We start from the raw sequence: 21,380 nt of genomic DNA, 5'->3' as shown, positions 1-21,380 counted from the left end.
GATTTACCTTCTTCTGTACTCGTGTTAGCGGCGAGACGGTGCCTCGACATGATTTGTCGCACCCTGCGCGAACGAAAAAGCAGATTGACGCCTCGTCGCATTACAATTCTCTCCCTCCTCTTCCCTCCCTCCGTCGGGCTATGCTATATCCGCCGGGCATCGCTCGACAGATAAAACATCATTTATTATCAGAGCGCGTCGACCTCGACCTCACGGCGCCCTCCACTGCCGGGAGAATGCGTCGACGATCAGGACGATTTTTTCGTTCACAAAGGGCGCGCCGTGTGCGAGCATCTTCGCCGAGTACCTCTCCACCGACGACGAAGACGAACGCGCGATGATTCAAGGGAGAGAAAATTTTGCAAAGGATCCCGAGGTTCTTGGATTTACGCGTCCGTGCGTGACAGTGTGTGCACGAGCAATATTACACACAATCGCGAGGACAGGCTTAAAGATCAGCGATGGATTTATGCACACATTTACGCCCTCGATTCCGAAACTCTAATCCTCTTGTAACGAGTCATTGAATACTCATTTAGATTTTTACCTCGCGATATACAAAATAAAAGTGACAGATCTTATTTAAAAATAGATTTTCTTTAAAAACGCTGGATGCAAGATCAACAACGCAAGAGTCGTTCTATCTTTGCTACCATTTGTTACTCACTGAATGTTAAGAACAAAAATAGAATGGTGCTTGTGTCGACTTATGTCACCAAAAAGTATATCCACTGCAAATCTAAATGTAAAAAGTGACTTCGATATATGTTATTATATTATTTAGTTTTTCGTGTAAAAATTACATGTGTAGACATTCATATTTGTATACAGTACGTAGTTTGTTATTTTTACATGGGAAACTAATCATACACATATTAAAGTCACTTTTTACATAGATTACATCTACACGACTCGATTTATGCCGAAGTTATAACATCGATGTTATGAAATTGGCCAATCATAGTCATTCTATTCTTCAGAGGAATAGCTATGATTGGCCAATTTCATAACATCGATGTTATAACTTCGGCGTAAATCGAGCCGTGTAGACGTAGTCATACTTGCATTTGCGGTGAAAAAACGTTTCTTAAAGTATAGCTTACTTAAATATCAATTTGTTAGAGGGTTTGCTCTAGAACTGTAATAAACGCTTTATTTATTTGTTTATCAAAATAAATATTCTAAAGAATCGCAAGTATAATTTGTGAGTAGATAATACATTCCGTTTTCATCAAAATAGAGCTTTCATTTTGACTTATTCGTTCAGATTTGCCTCGATTGACCTTCTGAGTTTTTTTTCTGTCGCTTTTCTCATTGTAATCGAGAGAGAGAGAGAGAGATAGGTATGGCTTAATCAAATGGTGCTATCGTGGTTATACGCCTCATAGGTTTAAGCCTAAATCCACCACTGAACAGTTAATACGATCGTTGCTGCAGAAATGAAAAGCAAAGAGACAGAAACGAAGCATGAAACGAGAATAGATGAAAGGACAGATAACGAGAATTAAACATCGAGAGATTTCCGTGCCAAGTGCCGTTCACTTTTACGGTCGTCAATCGATGACTCTTGCCACGACTCGCTTGCAAGCAAGCGAGGCGACATACGCGACGCGTGTATGATGTGATTCGTATCCACGGCCTAGTGCCAATTAATCCTTTTGTACGGCCGTTCTCTCCCAAAACCTGTTTCTCGTGCTCAACGGTTGGCTTGTGCTTCCCTTGCTTCCCGTCGCGCGTGTCGGTGTCTGTTGAGAGGAATTCGGCGAGTGAGATGCACTTCTTTAACCCTTCTGATGCACTCTCGACAGTAGAAATTTTCGTATCGTAAGCTTTTATAGAAATATAAATTTTATTACTGTCAAATTCAAATTTAATTATTCGGATTAAATTGGGTTATATAATTTTTAGAAAAGCGAAAATTGTGCATCAGAAGATTATTAAAACCGAAATAATTATTTTGGCAATCAGAGGAAACGTAGCCAGGGATTAAGCTTGGAATCAGATCATCAGGATTTTATGTTATTTAATGTGTACTAAAAATAATTTTATACCAAAAAGACTTTGTGTGAAAAAAATAAGCAGATACAGTTTTTTAATTTACTCCTGTAATAAATATGCACGTGTGCCGGATATTTCAATTCTCGATAGTTATTTTTGGAGTCTTTTTCTTTTTCAAATTTCAATTTTTAAATTATAAGAATAAAGATAATATTAATGTTTAAATCGTAAATAAAATATTTTCTTCTTTATTTAATTTCAGGCGCATTTTGAATTTCGACAAAATTTCAATACAAAGATATGTTACAAAAAATATTTTATTTTAAGCTAACAAATATAATTTTTGATAAGGAAATATCATATTTAGATTAATCAAAGATTTCACTTAATATAAACTAAATAAAGTAAGATGTCACAGAGACCTAAAATATGTACAGAAATAAGAGATATTTTATTTTATTCCTCATTTCACGTATCAGTAATAAAACGTAAAATCATAAAGCTATGTGCACATCTTAATGCATTTCTTTTTTCCTGGCTACGTCCATATTTCAAACGGTAATTAATTCTGTAATTCTGTAAATCTTGTTCAGCCCTTGAACAATATGAGTGTTATACACAGTTGGAAATCGTGAAAAAGAGTTCTTAAAGTTTTTCACTATTTAGAGAGCGACTTTCGTTTTCTTTTTTCATGCACACGAAATAAGACGCCCTTCTCATAAATAGAATTACCAACACCCAAACTTGCTTAGCATTAATTTTGTCCCGGGATTTTCAAGCTCCGTTCCAAGTACGATTCTAATACGGCTTGAATAAGAGAGGAGTTCAACTGGATCGCACTTCTCAAATCTTCAGATTGCGAATCCGTTGCTAACTCTTTGACAACCGACAGGGAGCAATCTTTCAGTTCTTTCTTTTTTTTTTTTCTCATTCTCTTAACTCAGACGACGGGGTTTCTGCACTGAGCGCGGGCTAATGACCGCGTGACTTCTTATACCGGAGGTTCTGGTGAAGGAGATGAATAGTCAATTCGGCAATAAATCAGCCCACCGTTGCTCGTAAGTTCCCATTTACACTCTCCTTTGTTGTAGCGTCCGCAAGCCACAAAACAGGCGTGGCGTGAGATGCATATTCGTGTTCGTACCGCGGCGAGATCGTGGAATGTATTGTGGCGTATTATTTTGCATGTCGGACCAATGCTTAATTAGCGATTAACGAAGCGGAATGAAAAAATGATAATAATACGCTAAAATTACAATTACCTGCCGAGATTTCGTCGAGAAGTAGAATTGAAATAAAAAATATCGAAGCGATCAACGATCTCTTTATTAAATTTTTTTCAAAAGGTACGAAATTCATTTCATCAATAAAGTATAACATTTCTAAAATATTTTTACGTTAATTCTTATTGCTAAATTTTGTTATTGATATATTTTGATTAACCATTATTGACGACATATGTGTATAATTTATGATAATAATTTATATCACTTTACAATTCATTTATGAAAAATAAAAAATTGAACAATAATTGTACATAAATTTTACTGATATTTACTGATATTATTTTAACTTAGATTTGTTTACCAGTTTCTATATAATTATATCTATAACGATGAAAAAGAAAATGTAGACTATTCATCAAACACCATTCATTTAATCTGGCTCAAAAAATTAGCGATATATCCGCGTCGATCGTCAAAGAGTTAATTTGTTAATTATACAGCTACGTAGCTGTGCCAAATTATAAACAAAAGTTGAAAGTCCATTATTAGTAATAGTCAAGATAAATATCTTCATTACATTTATTTAGAAATCTTTTGAAAATGTAACGCGCGACACAGGTTTTCATAATTTGCATTTTGTACTCTATGTAATAAATATTATTAGCAACATTATTTAATACAGTTACAAGAAGAGTACCAGCGAAAGGGAGATATCAATGAATTATAATGAATTTGTTACACAATTCTGTTTTCATTAATTTTATTATTTTATACTTTACCAGAACTATATAAATTTCCAAACTACACGTGCAATACCATATCTTGCTTTCTCGTAATATTCCGATATTTTCCACATGCAAATTGATATTCTCAATGTATATATAAAAAACAGCTTTAAGACTAATATCAAACAAAAACAGAACACGTCGGTTTGCCGCATTTAGCAAGTCATTCAATAAACATTCATCGTAATCATTCTCTTACTGCCACTCCTCTCTTATGCATTACAACAAATATGGGTGTGCCATGGATTTAACGCTATGCCGGTATTTATATAATTTTCACCGTGTTGGTGTTAATATTAACATCAACATAACGTAGATTTAAAACCCTCGGCGTGTATATCAACACCATCATAGATTTAAAGCCCATGGTGAAATTTACACCCATAGTTTTTAGCATGTACTCGTAACGATTTCTTGACTAAACATCTTTTCTGAAAGTAAGTGCATGAATCAATAACACGTTACATTTTCAAAAGATTCTATTATTAGTGTTCCAGAATCACTAATTCATATACTAATCTATCAAAATTATACTCATCTGCTCTGCATTCTGCGGCGTTGTCTTACACTCCTGCTCGACGTTTCCGAAAATTTCCGCCGTGGGAGGCCTCTCGAAGGCTCGTAGAAATAATACATGAACGTATCGATCAAAAACACTTTGGTCCCGTTTGCAACATTCATGACATTATCGATCGTTCCTTTCATAATGTATGTTTTATGAGGATAGTCTATGATAGTCTTCCAAAACTTGTACATCCTTCTCTTGTAATTCGATCGCTACAATTTGCATAACAAATCGATTGAGGTATTAACAAAGAGAAACGATGATCAGAAGCTTTCCGGGAATCAGTAGCTTTCCGGATTTAAATTTATATTTCGTTACTGACAACCATGATTAGCGCGCACACACACACACACACACACACACATAAACGGGTTTCCTAAAGTACTTTCTCCGTACTATATTAGCGATATTGTATTTATTACAAACACGGTTTGAATATTTATAACGCGTTAGCATATTTATGACATGTTAATATGAGTGGATTCAGGCTATACTACAAACTCCCATTACCGAGTAGAAAAATTCGCAAGCACTGCTTGAGCGAATTTATTCTTTTCTCCACTATCTTTCACGTTTCTACGAGCACATGATATCTCTAGGGAGGCTCGGGGAAAAAATACGTAATATACAAAAGTCCGCCAGCAAATCTTTCTGTAAAAAGGAAAAATGGATGTTTCTCACAACATTGACACTTAATATTTTATCTTGTTTCTTAAATTTTCCCCGTCGGAGAAAGTATCAGCGATTCGTCAAAAAAGACTTATCAAAGATGCATAATACGAAAGATTACACGTAGCATAGTTGAAGATAACTTTTTGCAAAAGAAACTTTTAAATTATGTATACATATATATGATTTTCTCGTACGTAATAATTTGGAAAAATACATCGTTTCGCGCATTAAATTTGTCAGATTTTAAACATTAAAATATAAAATTGAAAGAAAGAGAGAAAGGAACGCTGTCAAAAATATAAAGTGATATTGCACTTATTACAAAAATTCACGCTTTATACTTTTCAAATTTAAAAAAAAAAAGAAAAATGACCACAACTCATTTTATCCGCAAAAGCAGTGGTGCAGGTCCGACTTTCAAGTACCGACTTACAGCGCTCAATGAGATGCAAAGGAATATTGACGTCGAGTTTAACAGTATTTTCGAAATTGCATTCGCACCATTCTCCGAGCAAGGCGGACGCGCAAGTACTTTTTAACGCGGACGCGACGGTGGGACACGTACCCTGTCGTAAAATTCGACGTCGTAAGACAAACGGCGAGTGCAGGAACGGAAAGCCGGTTTAACAATAACTCGAATACGAGCTAGGCGGGAGCAGGCGCCCGTTTGCAAGGACGCGCGAAATGCAACTGCGAGCGAAATTCACGCAGAGCGCCGTAGTAGCATGCACATGCTTCTGGATCTGGAGCTGAACACGTGCCATCGGTGAACATAGGTATGTGTATGCGCGCGCAATTGGAACTAGACTGGTAGATGAGTAGATGATTCAAGCCTTTATGATGTGATATGCAAGCAGTTATGGTATGATGAGAGAACGTCGCGTCTTTGAAGAGAAGTCGCAACTGTAACATCATCATTCAATTGGACGACCAGAATTTCCAATAAATTGCCAATAAATGATACGGAACTAATCTAGAAAAGAAATTCTTAATCAGCGTCGGCAATTGAACGCGAAAAGTTACAAGATCGTCATCGTATGTAGAATTGGAGGCGCGACGAGAAATTCCGTATAATAAGAATTGAAAAAATAGTTTTTCATGTCGATGATTGAACGCGAAAAATAGCATCATTTTCTCGGGGAGAGAGATATTCGAAAAGTTATATGCGACGACTTAAGTCAAGAAATTCCATGTTGCGATTATAAGCTCACGATTATGTGAGTATGATGTGAATGAGATGAATGTTAATTAGCTCGATCCCATTCGTACGCAGTAAAAAAATTTTTATCTGTGTTAGAAATGATCCACTCACGTTTGTATTAACAGTTTGTGTTGAATTTTTTAACATATTCGAATGTTAATTTAACATAATGTGATTATGTTATTTAAAGATTTTTTTGTGAAAATGATATTCAATGTTTTTTAGTGTCAAAATGACACAATTTATGAGTAAGTGAACATAAAAATAATGTGTTTTAAAACGTAAATTCTACTACAAATGAATAAAATCCGTGCAAATGATAATTTTCTGAAAAAAATGTTTCGAAAATATTTTTCTGAAAAAATTTCACGAATTTTTGTACAAATTGTGTCGATGTTATCTTTCTTTGTATTTATTCTCTTACATAATATTTGTGTTACCTTCTAATTTATTCATTTTATGTAAAATTAACTCAAAATTTTGAGTGGACCATCTGGAACATGCGATTTATGTTAAATTCAACACATTTTTTTCAACTGTGTAGCGATTCTATGTGCGTAGATAATGTACATATATGTATAGATTTTGCAATCTCGCGCTCAAAATTGGAACGGAAGAGAAAGAGAGTTCGCGGCCAAACCGGAACAAATGATTCATATCGCCGAACGATAACGAGGTACATTTTACAACTTTACATATGTAACTCATCCCCATGTTTGTATTCAGTAACTTTTAACGACAATTCGTTATCATTATGTTGTTGTTGTACAGTTTTTTTTATCATATATAATACTAGCGCAACGATAACATAACGATATCGCCATTGTTGTTAAAAGTGACAGAATATAGACATGGCGGATTATCACGAATTAGGTGTTATAACTCTGAAATATTATTAGTGAGCGCAACAGATTAATCTAAAGCATTGTATACTATGGGCTAAAAATATGATTTTATGCACTGCAGGAATGAACAGATGTATATTTTGGAATTTCATACATTTTTTTTTAGTAATTCCTGTGATGGACAGATTTCTATTAATTCTGTTTAATAATTCATTGTAAGAAGTAAAATTACTTAAAATCCCAATTTAGATACCAACTACTAGAAATCCCAATTTTGTAACGTTTTATTTGCAGTTCTGCGCACAAAAGATGAGTGTAAAATTTGAATCTTACTAAACAAAAATAGAATAATAAATAGACTATGCAATATTTTAATTAATAATAATCTATCAATATTAGGCAATAACTGAACGGAAGTCTACGCAAATTGAACATATTTTTACTGGAAAAATTGCTTCATCTACTGAATAAAACTCTATCAAGTTCTTGTCTGTTTTCTACGTAATAATATTGTTACAACTAATGAGAATACAATAATATTAAATACTAGAATGCCTAAAAAAACTGCATATACTAGTAGAGTATTTCTACTAGGATACTTCATACAAATTTTTATATTCCCACGAATAAATGTCACGATCAATTAAATATTCATTTAAAGGATTGTAAACGTAGCGCGTAATATAATTATTAATCTTCAATCTTAATTGCAGACAAGTTTTTTGTTAGAATTCAGAATCAGTTTTTTAAATTAAAATCGTTTTTGCATTATAAAAAGATAAAAAATAAGTAATAAATGAAATAATAAAATTTCGTTGTCCATTCCGTTGAAATTTTATTTAAGAAAAATTTGGCAACGACGATAACGAGAATATTCTTCGTTAAATTTATCCACCTTTATTTCTATCGTGCTATATTTTGAACCTCATTATTCGTGCATCAAAGTCATTTATATTCTCGAGAATTAAACAAGCCTGATGGAAATATACCCTGATTCCTTCATTACGCAACCTCGACGTTCCTCGGTAAAAGCTTTCAGGATCTGGTAATTAATCTCTGTTGTACCACGAGCGGTCGGTCCATTTTTATCCTTATCGTCTTGAAACAGTATTTTATTCACCTCCTCTTTTTCCCACGTCGCCGCGCACGATCATTGTTGTTGTTTTCCCATTTTCTTTCGTGAACATCGTAAAAAGTACAGCGAGCCACCGTGCCGTAGGTACGGAGGGCGATTAATTTTACGAGGCGAACGACACGAAACAAGCAACGAGTGCAAATCAAAGTACGATTCAATTGCGCGTCGTTGAGGAATCGCAACTCGAGGGCTCAGGATGTATGGGATTTTAACTTCCGTAACATCCGGTATGAAGCGACGAACGCGCAGCGAAGCGCTTACGAAACATTGTTACGTGTATCCACGCGTACTCGAGCGACGAATAAAAGAGAGACTGCGTTTCTCATTCGACAAATAAAAATCGTAGAAATAAATCTCAAATAAGATTTCTGCTACGGAATAATGACTTTCACGAAGTCTTTTTAACATCATCAATATAGGATCATTCGACAATGATTCAACGATAAAATATCGTAAATAAAAATCAATATCGAAAATGTAAAATTTTCATAAATTGTTTTCATTTCATTTATTGTTATGTCGGAGAGTGTCTGTGTAAAATTTGAGCGTAATTCTTTTATTGGTTATGTTTTTATTTATCCTGATGTTTTGTAATATTTACAAATTCGTTGAGGAAATAATATTAAAAATTAAATCAAATTTTATACATATATTAATAAAACAATAATAAATATTCGTACAAAAGTTTATTTGGATTCACTCATTCGTTTAAAAATTATTGATCTAAAACAGAGGAAAATATAGTCATATTGCTGCATATAAAGCCATTATAAATCATATTTTTTGTTATTTTATTTATTGCAATTAGTTTCAGAGCGCATTCACGGGCTATATAATATTATCAACATTTTTTTAATAATTCTGACTGTGAATAATTAACTTTTTTGAATTAATTGCTTAATTGATATTTTGAGCTAATATTATATAGTCACATTATCTTATACGCATTGAGAGAGATCGTAGATAAAATACATGTTGAATTTTTAAATTGTTTAAATCAAATTAATTATAAAGACTCGATCGTCCGATTCATTTATCTCGCAAAAAGCTGTTGTTCCATAAAATGATTCTTCAAGCGTTATAGTTTACGGCTGTTAAAGTTGTAATCAATCGAACGTACAGGCGGAATAATTCTTCGATACGACAAGAACTTGAGCGTTTTGTACCGGCAGTAAAACGCAGTTTTTCTGTTTTTGGAACGTGCTAGTACACATTTGTGGCGAAAGGCAGCAGCGCACCGGTTGTGCACGGTCGAATGAAACATTATTGACGAATTAATTATATATAGACGTGCGTGTATACGATGGCACCGACCGACATGGTACATTCCCTGATGTGCATGTGTATTGCATAAATATTAAAAACAATGATTCGTCGACCGAACCATGCGAGCGTTATAATTCATAATTAGGGCCGCACACAGTTTTTCGTCGGAAATTCAATTTCCGAATTTACGAGGGAAAATTGGATATTTTCAAAGAGAAAAAACGAAACGATGAAAGCGACATCAAATAAGTATATACAGCACGCACGCACTCATTCTTTTCCCCTTTTTCACTTTTTTTTTTTGAAGGATAGCATTCGCCTCGGGCATTCACGCTTTTGAACATTCATCTCGTTAGCACAGAAGCATAAAACCGCACTCGGATAAGACAGTCGACAGGGCGGATCGGAAAAGCTTGAACGTTAGAAATACCGTCTCACCCAGAAATAGGTTAAATGCGTCAGTAAAACGTTCCTTTGTCGGTTAGAAATTCGAATCTGTAAAGCTTGTAAAAGCGATTTGGTTTATTTGGAATACATGATTCCACAGAAGCGACGTCGAAAGGAGAACAAAGGATCGTTACATACCTCGTATTACCTTCTTGCGGCAATATAAATGACAATTACAGTTATCTCCTCCGCTTGTTCAATGCGTGCAATTCCTTTATGCGCGTGTAAGAACAAGAATGCGTAACGTTCGCATAAATTTTCGACTTCAATTATCCGTCATATCGAAGTGTTTTATAATTACTTCGGAAAACGAGAACAATTAACAAAATCTGGAATTAAATCTGGTTAAATACCGTTTCAAAATTACGAGGCTTTAAATAAAGTAGATATTTGTCGAATCAAATATGATACAAGTATGGTTTCTTTATCATATTTTTTAAAAATTAGTATTTGTAATATAAAAATTAAACGAGCAAAATTCTTAAAAGAAAAGAGAACCGCTTTTCTTTCGTTGATTAACCATTTTTATTTCTTTTCAAGCACAAAATAAGAAGAAAAATTTCTCTAATCAACAAATTCTTTTCGAATATCAAAATATAAAAAATTTATAAGAAAACTTTTATAATAATTATAAAAAATTATAAAAAATTACAATTCAAAAGTGAAGCTGGAATAGTAACATCACAAAAAATTGAATTAATAATGCTAATAAGCATCTTAAAATACTATCGAAAATTTATTGCAAAAAATTTCACCCCAGCTAGTGTCTATCTAAACACTTTACATAGGCGGAAATGTAATAGAACTCGAATAATGCAATCTCGTAGGATCGTAAAGTATGTATAGGAAGAAAAGATTTTTCTCCGTCATGCGTTATCAAGAGAGCTAACAAGGGATATGCAAATGAAGCATTTTTCGTGGCAACTAGGATCTGTAGGGTCGAGAGACGTCTGGCGGGATCTCGACATTGAATAATTTCGCGTACTTTTATACGGAATATATACATACATACACACACACACACACATACATATATATATATATATATATATATATATAAAATGCACTCCTTTACAAATCTCATGCTCACACTCGGGGAACAATGAATCACGAGTGCGAAACGAACGAGAAGACCCACGATATACGAATACGTCGCGATCGCTATGAAAAGCACGTATCGTGGCCGAAACTTGAAAATTCTTACGGGGAGGAAAACGAGAGCGCGGTAGGATTATGTCTGACGAACCGAAGAAATATCCGCCCTGTGAAATGAATCGCAGATGCTTGAACTCGCGTACGTGACGTCATGATGAATGCATTGCGAGACATTGCAGACTATTTACGTCATTGAGAGTAACGCCGCAAGTAACGCCGAGGCCCTTCTCGTTTGCCTCAGGAAGAAATAGTCGAGGCAGCGAGAAATTTAAACAATAGTAAATTTTAATGAGACTTTCCCGAAATACGGGATAAGAACGAGAGAACGGCGGGCACATAAGTCTCCAGTTTTACGCTCCACAACTCAGCTTCTCGCCTCGGAATCCTCAAGATTTTACGCCGTCAGTTACCGAGAACTATCCAGTAACTGGTAACTATTCCGAGCTACTTTTTTCCGCTTTGTCGCTTTCCGTATCCCGCGAAAAATCTCGAAGTATCTCTTAACTCAATATACCTTAATATCGCGGTGACGAATTAATTCGCTCTACTTTATTACAAGATTCTAAAAATTTCCATTTAACATCGCATTAAGGCCCAGTTGCACCAACGTTACTTTGATTTTAAGCGAGGCTTAAAACTCTTTCTGTCTCTGTCTCTTTTTGGCTTTAAAACGAGACATAGATAGAGTTTTAAGTCAAAGTGACATTGGTGCAACTGGGCCTAAGTGTCAAATATCTTGAATTTTTGGTAGTGAAATATTGAAATATAATCGATAGCGAGGAACACGAGGTAGCGTATCTGGCATCAATTCCATATGTAACAGAATTTTACTTTCAATATCAAGGATATCATCTTTTCTTCTAAATATTAATGTCGATATTGAATCGTAGAGTCAATCCTATTGGTACAATTTGTATGCTTCCGCCTCGAGGGATACTTTTGATATCCGATAATATCGGAGCAGCTGTTAACAACACCGATATTCTGATAATATGGTTATACTTGTATTCCCAGCATATCTCCAAGCGAGAAAGCAGCGTATTAATAACGATCTTAATTATCGATACTTGACAGACAATTAATAAGTATATCGAACGATATAGGACAGTATTCTGTATAAATGTTTAACAATTACAATTGATCGTATTAGACCGACGAGAATAAATCAATCGAAAGAAATAAATCTATCATCGATGGAAGCGAATCTTAGTGCTTAAATATTTCAGAGAGTGAATTTATATACATATCCAATTCTGCAAATCCGCGCTGAAATCTTTTTCGATCTTGAAACGCAATCGTGAACAGAAACTCAAGTAATAATAATATTACATATTAAATCGACAGGCAATTAAATAATTTCGATGCTGGATAAGCATTTAGCATCTTAAGGGCTGTAAATAATAATTCAAATCTCCGATCGATCGATCGTCCAATTTCTGGACACACAAAAAAAATCACGTGTACTGTGTACTTGCACTCTCTCTCTCTCTCTCTCTCGGAATTATTGTATCGATGTTCTGATGCCGTCGATATACCGCGTCGATATTCATCTCTAGGCGTGAAACCGCGCGCTAATTACGAGGTCGTCCGCTTTCTCGCGCGCGAACGGTGAACGATGAACGGCGATGGACGATGAACGGCGGCGCCGACGTGTCTGTTCGATGTGGCCGCATATCGTACGCGATTGGATTCCGTGCGAATTTTCCGCCGGCGAGAGCGCGGGCGGTCGCGATTAAGCGAGCTAATTGAAGAGCGCATGGGCGGCCCCGCGTTTGCATTACGTCGATAGCTCGATTGACTACCGGCCCGCGATTAAATTCGCCCCGGCAATTTGTAATCCGACGTTTTAACTTGCAATATCGACGGTGCCTCTGTGGCTACGGCTACTCGCTCCACGTCACCGTAGAACGCGCGAAAGCCGCGTTTTTTTCTTTTCCTCTCTCTCTCTCTCTCTCTCTCCGCGTCTATCGTTCTCTCTTTGTCTATCCCGAGGGACGTCTCGCCTCCAACGGGAACCTCTCGTCGAGACTCTCTCGAAGGGACAAAGCGAAGGCGCACGTGATCGTCATAAGAAAACGTCGACGAGAAACCGAACGGAGCAACATCGATTGCGATCGACACCGTTCGTGTCGAACCGTTCGTGTTTATTTATGAAGACGCGTAAATTCTGCAGAAATATATATACGTGCCGAGTCAAGTTGATAGTTCCGTTTTCTCCTTCCTCTTACGCTGTACAACGCAATCGTCTGGTTAATCCGAGGTATTCCTTGGAATTATTAAATATTTAATCCGTTCGGCGTATCCATAAACTAATTGAAATCATTTCATCGACGAGGAAGATGGACTGATTTATTTCGAGATCGCGAGACGAGAAAATCAAAATTCATTCTCTCTCTCTCTCTCTCTGTCTCTTTCTCTCTGCTAATTTTTTTTTCGCAGAGTTCCCTGCAGTCTCAAAGTTTAATAACTACCGCGAATCTCGATCTTTCTCTCGGGGATGGAACGATGAAATCTGCATCCGCGCCGCAAAGTTCCGAGTGTTTTAACAAACGTTGGGACTGATTTCGAGTAACGCGGAGTTTTCCCATGCACAGCGAAAATCCGAGGTCAGAAGGGCAAAAGGTTGCGACTTGCACGCTTGATACACGAAAGTTCTTCTTCCGCTGAGCGACATTACCAAACTCCGTAAAGCAGATTTAGACCTCGGTCTCGAGGAGAAGAAACAAAAAAAAAAGGCTCGCGAATGATGGGGGAATATCAAGCTGGCGAGAATCGGTGCGCCGATCTCTCTTTCTCTCTTCCGATTCTTTGAGGTTTAAGAATTGGTTTAATGCAAGATTTACAAACGCGCTCGCGCATCCGCCGTGTTCGCCATTACTGACTTTACGTCTTCCGCTTTCTTTTCAGGCGGGAAAAATGTTCGTGAAATAATTGTGAATAAGACTCCAATAGATTCCAGCGAGACTGCGGTCCGCGCAAAAAAGTTCTTAATACACGCGTTGAGATAGCATCTACGCGATCGGATTAAATTAAATTGTCGAGGTCATCGGTTCGACAGCACTCTGTATTTTTCACGTATTACAAAACGCTGCCAAACCGATAATCATTATATTTTTATATTATTATACGAAACTGTTATCCGGCGAACCCGGTGTTTCCAGTAATTTGACTTAATTCGATCGCACAGCTGCCATCCCATTATCTTTCCTCTCGTAAACATCATTTGAAAGTAAAAGTATTATTAGATGTAATTTTCTTTTGTCGAGGCCCATTAACGTAATTTTCAGAATTTTGCTAAAAACATAACTTCAAAGTTCATAATAACGTAATTTATGTTTTTTTAACATGCATAAAAAGTATTAAAAAAATAATCCTTTAAATTAAGTTTTTGTTTCTTATTCTTATTTAACGTCAAACGCGCGCGCGTGAAACGTGTAATCGAATAGAAAAGCGCATTTGCTATTATATATATTTAATGTATATTAAACATAAATGACTGATGATTTAGAGTAAATTTGAATTGTTCGTAAATTTATTTATATTTATTTATAAAGGAAAATTAGAAATAATATGTAATATCTCAATTTTTTATTCGTCTAGTACTTTAAACAAAATGTATGTAACCTTAACGATCAGTAAATTTAGAAGATATACGTAAACGCATCTTTCTCTCTTTCTCTTCTCCCTGCCACAAGAATGGAGCAATACAAACGAACATTTGTTTCGAGGGATAAACCGCTGGGGAATTGTAGTATACAAGATCGGAGGAATTAGTAGGAATCAACTTGACGTTAAGTATTGCTGGAATATGATATTACTTGCTTAATTTACTAATCTCTACTTAAGTCATATTCGTTAATTTTCAGCTAACAATTTACTCGTCACTTTCTGAGAATTTTTTTAATTTGAGAAAAAGAGATGTTTCTAAAAGAAAAACGATCTCGCGATTATATTATAAAAATCATATTGAACATCCCAAATATTATTATTTATATTATTTTTTATATTCTGTATCATGTTGTTATAAATTAAAAAATAAAACATCATATACATCTGTACATATATATCACATATATCTATTTATTAGATACGATCTAATGAATGCTTTTTGAAGAAGACGCTTACTACATCTGATATAAAACTTAGATAGTTTGAGGTCGCGTTATCGTTTTTGTTAATACCAAAAGGAGAACGAAGGACATAGAATTTCACATTCGCAAAGTTAGGTAATCCAAGTCTCATCGTGACTTTAGCTGCAGCGCGTCGGGATGGTTGTTGAATTATTATCGTTATCTCGAAAACAGAATATATCTTTATGTAAAACGGAAAATCAACGCTCGCTATTTGTTCTGGAAGAGACGCGATAACATAACATTATATCGGAGGGTAGGAATATGTGAAATTTATCTTAATAGGAATCTAATCATATCGTAATCACGAAATTAATATTAAACTATACCTGCGATTAATTATAATATACGCAATAGTATCAGTACTTGATTTCTGTATACTGAGAGGAAGTAGAATTTAATTTCTTGCGACGTGATGTTATACTGCAAAATACTAAAATTAACATATACAATTTTGTTACGCGTTAAAAGTTCTCTAAAAGTAGCAGATTCCATATATATTCAAAATGAAATTTACACGCAATACTGTAATTCATTGCTTTTAAATTTCTCACGTTATAATTAACAAACGTGAGCATTCAATGCTTTTATATTTATTTGTGCTAAACATGGTTGTCAAGCTTTGGGTTTTTTAGTAAAGTAGAATTTTTAAGTAAAGTGTCATAAATATTTTATACGGATAAAGAAGAGCTGCTGAATGAAATTATTGAATTTCGCGCTCGACACGACTGCTTAATTTTATGTTGGCGTGTTATGTAACAAGTTATTTAACAAGTATAAAATTTCATACGACTACACACTTTGAACTTTAAATATGTAATACGTATATGTTTTATTGGGGCAACATTTTATGCGCGCGCCGTATCGTTAAAAGATCTAAGTCGAGAGAAAGTCTATGGAATTCGAAATCGCGACTAGACTTTTAATCAATAAATAGTATCTTGGAACGAAAACAAATGGCGTCCTTTAGTTATGGCCTATTCGAATGATATATATATACATATATCTGCGCGCATAGCATTTGCTTCCTTGTGCTTGCAGACTACAATATGGTATTGGTCGTTCCAAGATATTGATATACCAGGTGTTCCACAATACAGAAAATTGTAATAAGATTGCATTTACAAACTTAAAATGAATTTTTTTCAAACAAAATTAATACCAAGATAAAATAAATTGTATCAACAATACAAACAGAGAAATATATTCTTACAAATCAATTATAAATCTTATAAATCAACAGAAATTATATCGTCTTTTGACAATGACCCAATCGAAAACAAAAATATTTAACAAAAATTGGAGAATTAAAAAATGAAATTGCATCTTTTGTACGACTTTTTTTCTCTTTGAGAAAAATTAACTTCAAATAAAAGAGGAAAAATCAAATGTCACTTTTTTTGCACATTGTTTATCGAACACCATGTATATCGCGTATAACAAGACAAACCTCAGTATCGTGTTTAGTGTCTAAAGATAGTTCGGCTACTAACACCCGCGTAAGAAAAGACGTCGCGCGTCCGACGGACGTTTTCGCGTGCGCTTCCGCGGACGTTCGTAATACAACTGCGGTAGCGAAATACGCGGCGCTGCAACATGTACCGCGCCAACGTGTGTGTGTGTGTGTATGTGTGTGTGTGTGTGCCTGTAGTTGTATCCGCGCTATACACTGCGACGTGTGTGTACGTGTCCGTGTGCGAGCGTTTTTGCATGTGTACTTTCGTGCGTGAGTCAGTCGGTGTGCGTGCGAGCGGCCATCAGGAGCGGGAAACATCGCGGACGAGACGCGCGCCGCAGATGCGTCCCCAATTTCACCGCGGAAAAACTTGACGCTGCTCCTTTACGATCACCTTTACTCGAGATACGCGAGTCGATTCGAAATGCAGATCGTTCGAGATGTCGTCGCCGGGCGACGTGCAAATTCCGCCTTGCGTTCGTAACGGAGCAAATATTGAAAACACAAAGAGGGGGAAGAAACAACAGTTACAATTCGTATTAGATCGACAGGAATGAATTTATTACAAGAAATAAATCTTTTTTCTTTTTTTTCTTTTTTTTTTTCAAAGTGAAAATCAGCAAGTGTTGAAATTTATATTTTGCAATAAATTTATATATTGTACATATTTGGTTTTGTAAACCATGCGCCAAAAATTTTTTTTCTTACAAGTAATTTAATAATTTTTGATGAGATAATAAGCATCTTAGAAGGATATTAATAATTTGATGCTACTCTGAGCATATTTTTCAGAATAAATTAAATTATTTATAGTTCTTAAGATGCTTAGATTAGCAACGAATTATTAATCCTTCAAAAATGATTATTAATATCAAATTGGCATGAAAAATTATTACATTGTCAATTTATGTGATATTATTACTCTAATTTTGTCATCATAATTGCGATTTCTATACCAATTTCTATACAGATTTCGGCGCGCAGTTTACAAAATTGTATATAAATTTTCTGAAATATCTAAGCATTAAGGTCCACTTTGATCGAAAATAGGGAAAAAATACTTAGAAAAAATTCATGCTGGATATCGCAATTCCGCGGGGAAAAAGGGGAATGATTTCGATTCGCAGAGAAATATCGTGAATAACGTCGGCGAGATTTGTCGACGAAATTTTAATTACGTTTCCTAGCGACCGGGGCGGGAAAGTTTACGTTTAATTAACATTTTTGCCCGTATGGATATAATTAAATATGATTTGGAACGAGGTTTGAATAACTCGATAATGTTTTCAATTTGCGATACACATATGATCGAAATATACTTCTGCAGAAACGGTAAAATTTAATTACAATTATCAGTGTTCCTAATTTGACTCGATTTTCATAAGGTCGATATGCGTGAGATCGACTCTGTTAGAAAGAGAACTCGTTTGAATTCCACGTGCCGTCGACCGTTTGGAAATATTAAAAAATAATAATAAAATTACACGTGAGAAATTTTGCGAATATTATATATAATGCTAATTAACTTTGAGGTGCGATATATAATTTTCCATTTAATATTTTTTGTTCTTTGAGGTATGGACAAAATAAAAGTCAATACAAATGAATACAAACGAAGCGTAACAAAGCTACGCTCGAATATTTTAATTATTTTTTCCAAGCGTTTATTCATACGATAATAAGTTCTATACGGTGATATAATTCGTATGCTAAACAAGGATAAAATAAAAAATGTGATAATTTTTCGCGATTATATCGCGGTAGTGTTTGAAATTTTATTCACGAGTGAAAATAATCATCCGGGTAACGCAATACATTATCATCAGTGCGTTATTGTTACCGAAACGGCACGAAAAGGAGAGATGAAGTGCAGATGCAACCTCGTGATTTCAGTTGGGGTAGCGCCGACAATTTTTCCATCCATTTTCATCCGCTCTGAAATCGTGAAATACTGCGGGCTGATGGATTTCGAAGAAAACACAGGAAATATACGATCCAAGAGATATCCGTCGACACGGCAACGCGACAGAAATGTTGCCGAAACGTGGATATAATATCGCGCGATTCCCACTGAAAGCCAATTATACGAAGCGGGTGTAAAATAATTCAGACCGGTAATTCGACCTTCCGCTCCGTAAAAGTCATTTTGTCGGAACTTCCTTCTTGAACTTTTAGCTGAACCTCCCCCACTCCCCCCCCCCCCTCAGTGCTTTAATTGATCCAACTTTTGGCGTTTTTGCTCATCGTCCAGCTTTTAATTGACATAAATTCGAAAAAAAGTATATATATATATAATTGTAGCGAAAAAATTATGTGGCTTTCCATTAATTAACTTCGATACATTGTTTTAAAAGTAACTATTAATATAGATATTTAATATTTATATAACTAAATTCAAAGTGTCCAACATCGTGATACGATCGATTCTCTATACAATATCATTTTTTGCTTAAATCTAGAATATTAATATTTTCATTTCATAACCCATAGTAGCTCCCTGCACTGATAGAAGTACTTGTATTTGTACTACGATAACACCATAAGATAACAGAAAAGTATATAAAAGTTTTAATAAAAGAAAGGCTTTGTCGTCTCGTCCAAAATAAATATTAGATTAATATACGTTTTAATACATTCTTCTTTACAAAAAAGATATTTATATAAAAAATAAATGTAACGTATAAATTAATTGAAAAACCACATAAGTAGAAATATATGTAACTAAAATAAAATGTTTAAATAAGACTTAATATTTAATCATTAAGTTATAAAGAAAAATTTCAAATTTTGCAACTAAATTTTATTCATCTAGAAAATATTTCACTTATGAATGTTCTTTGAAAGAAAATGACGAGAAGAAACTGGACTAAGTGTGTAAAATGAAGCTATTAACTGTACAGTATAGATATCTTACTATAAAATGCGTTTCAAGAAAGAAGTTCCATATACTTATACATTCTATGCAGCTCCAATTCTTTGTGCAAACGACATGTGTACGACACAGGTGATGAATTCGAAGTACAACCGGGACTACGTACTACAACACACGACGGAAACCAATAAACTTTATAAGTTAACAGACTGACAAGAATTTTTACCGTAGCTATTAACATTAAACGCGTGTTTGCTCGCTTCCGCTATATACGTACTTCTTAAATATTCTTTCATACATTTCCGGAATTGAAATAATTTATCATATGTTTCGTGAAAGTTTTGTGTCTGGTATCAACGCGAGTGCAGACTGAAACGTGTGAACTGCAAGTGTCTACGGTGTACCGAACGCATAAAAACACGTAAGCACAATAATTTAGCGAAACGCGAGCGCGAATTCAAGAACGGCGCAACCGCGCTCGTTGGCGCCCATCGTGCGACTGCCGGCGAATAATCGACGGGACGAGCTGCACGGCTGCACGTTTCTGTTGCGAACGTACTCAGGATATTCACGAAGACGAAACACGGATGGAACACGTAGACCCCGCCGTATTCTGAGTCGGCGAAGGCGCGGCATGGCGCGGCACGAACTAATCCGCGAATGTGTTCGCATTGTAGAAAAGCAATGCATCACTCCGGATAATAAGCAAATCGAAGCGGGACAGGAGGAAGAAAGAGAGAAAGGGAGGGAGAGAGAAAGGGCTACATCCTATCGTACATGCATTTAATGCAATCTCACGTCACGAAAAATCGCGCGCTGTCATCCGCGCGATGATTGACGGATTATTATGGAGGATATTTCATATAAATTTTATCTGTACATAAATATAATACATATTTTATCTAAATATAAATCTCGCACTCTCTCTCTCTCTCTTTTACTCCGAACTGCCTGAATCCGTTTGATAATCCATTTCACAGCTGATTCGCAGAGTTGTATTATTATGCGATGTTAAATCGTCGAAAAATAATTATTTTTCGACGTCAACATGTTCGGTACCGAGCACGAAGGAATTACTTCACTTAATTAACTTTTTAATTAAAATAATATTTAATCACGTCTATGTGCGAATATAACGGATAAATAGTAAATTATCTTTATTTCGTTACTAATATTTCATTATTAAACATGTTTATATATAATATCTGCTTCTGAAGACGTGATTTAAATTTGATATTTCTTACATTGCAATTAAAACTCATGGGTATTCAAAGTATTATTTCGGTACTTGGTCAAGGATGGCAGAATGGTATGCCATCGATAAGATAAATATTTCGAACAGCTGCATGAAAATAGCGTCGTGTTGACGTCAAAGGGGTATCCACACTATTGTTGGGAGTCAGGGATGCCCGGAAAACTCCAGTGGGTGGATAAAACCATGGTAAATTCTGGATTTTATCGTCTCGAACTTTATTCAGCAAAATAAATTGGTAAAAATGATTTATATGTAATATTAAAATTTATGTACTTTACAAAAAGATATTTTTTTCTTTCATTAGTAATGTCATGCGTGTGATGTTTAAAGAAAAATTAAACAAAAAATAATAACAAAATACCGTACAATAAA

At 35.2% G+C, this 21,380-nt stretch overlaps 1 protein-coding gene and 1 long non-coding RNA gene across 5 annotated transcripts in view; both read right to left on the bottom strand.

The window, feature by feature from the left end:
* The window catches only part of LOC105143367 (hypothetical protein), a 161,265-nt gene that overhangs the window by 23,583 nt on the left and 116,302 nt on the right, over positions 1 to 21,380 (bottom strand). The window contains exon 1 of one of the 4 annotated variants that reach the window (XM_011051670.2): positions 8 to 906. The exons of the other annotated variants lie outside the window; for them this stretch is intronic. The gene's annotated coding sequence lies outside the window, so the exon portion shown is untranslated. Of the gene's footprint in view, positions 1 to 7; positions 907 to 21,380 lie in introns of those variants that run through there. 4 annotated transcript variants of the gene reach the window in all.
* Positions 4,647 to 20,172, bottom strand: LOC147910375 (uncharacterized). Its single transcript, XR_015544594.1, has 3 exons — positions 20,031 to 20,172; positions 16,876 to 19,918; positions 4,647 to 4,786 (listed from the first exon to the last, which is right to left on the bottom strand). It is a non-coding gene; the product is annotated as an uncharacterized LOC147910375 (long non-coding RNA).

This window comes from Acromyrmex echinatior, chromosome 3 (assembly GCF_024713525.1).
Source record: "Acromyrmex echinatior isolate Ae372 chromosome 3, ASM2471352v2, whole genome shotgun sequence".
NCBI classification, from domain to species: domain Eukaryota; kingdom Metazoa; phylum Arthropoda; class Insecta; order Hymenoptera; family Formicidae; genus Acromyrmex; species Acromyrmex echinatior.
The sequence above is the reverse complement of the archived record's forward strand: the minus strand, read 5'-3'. Positions and strand labels throughout refer to the sequence as shown.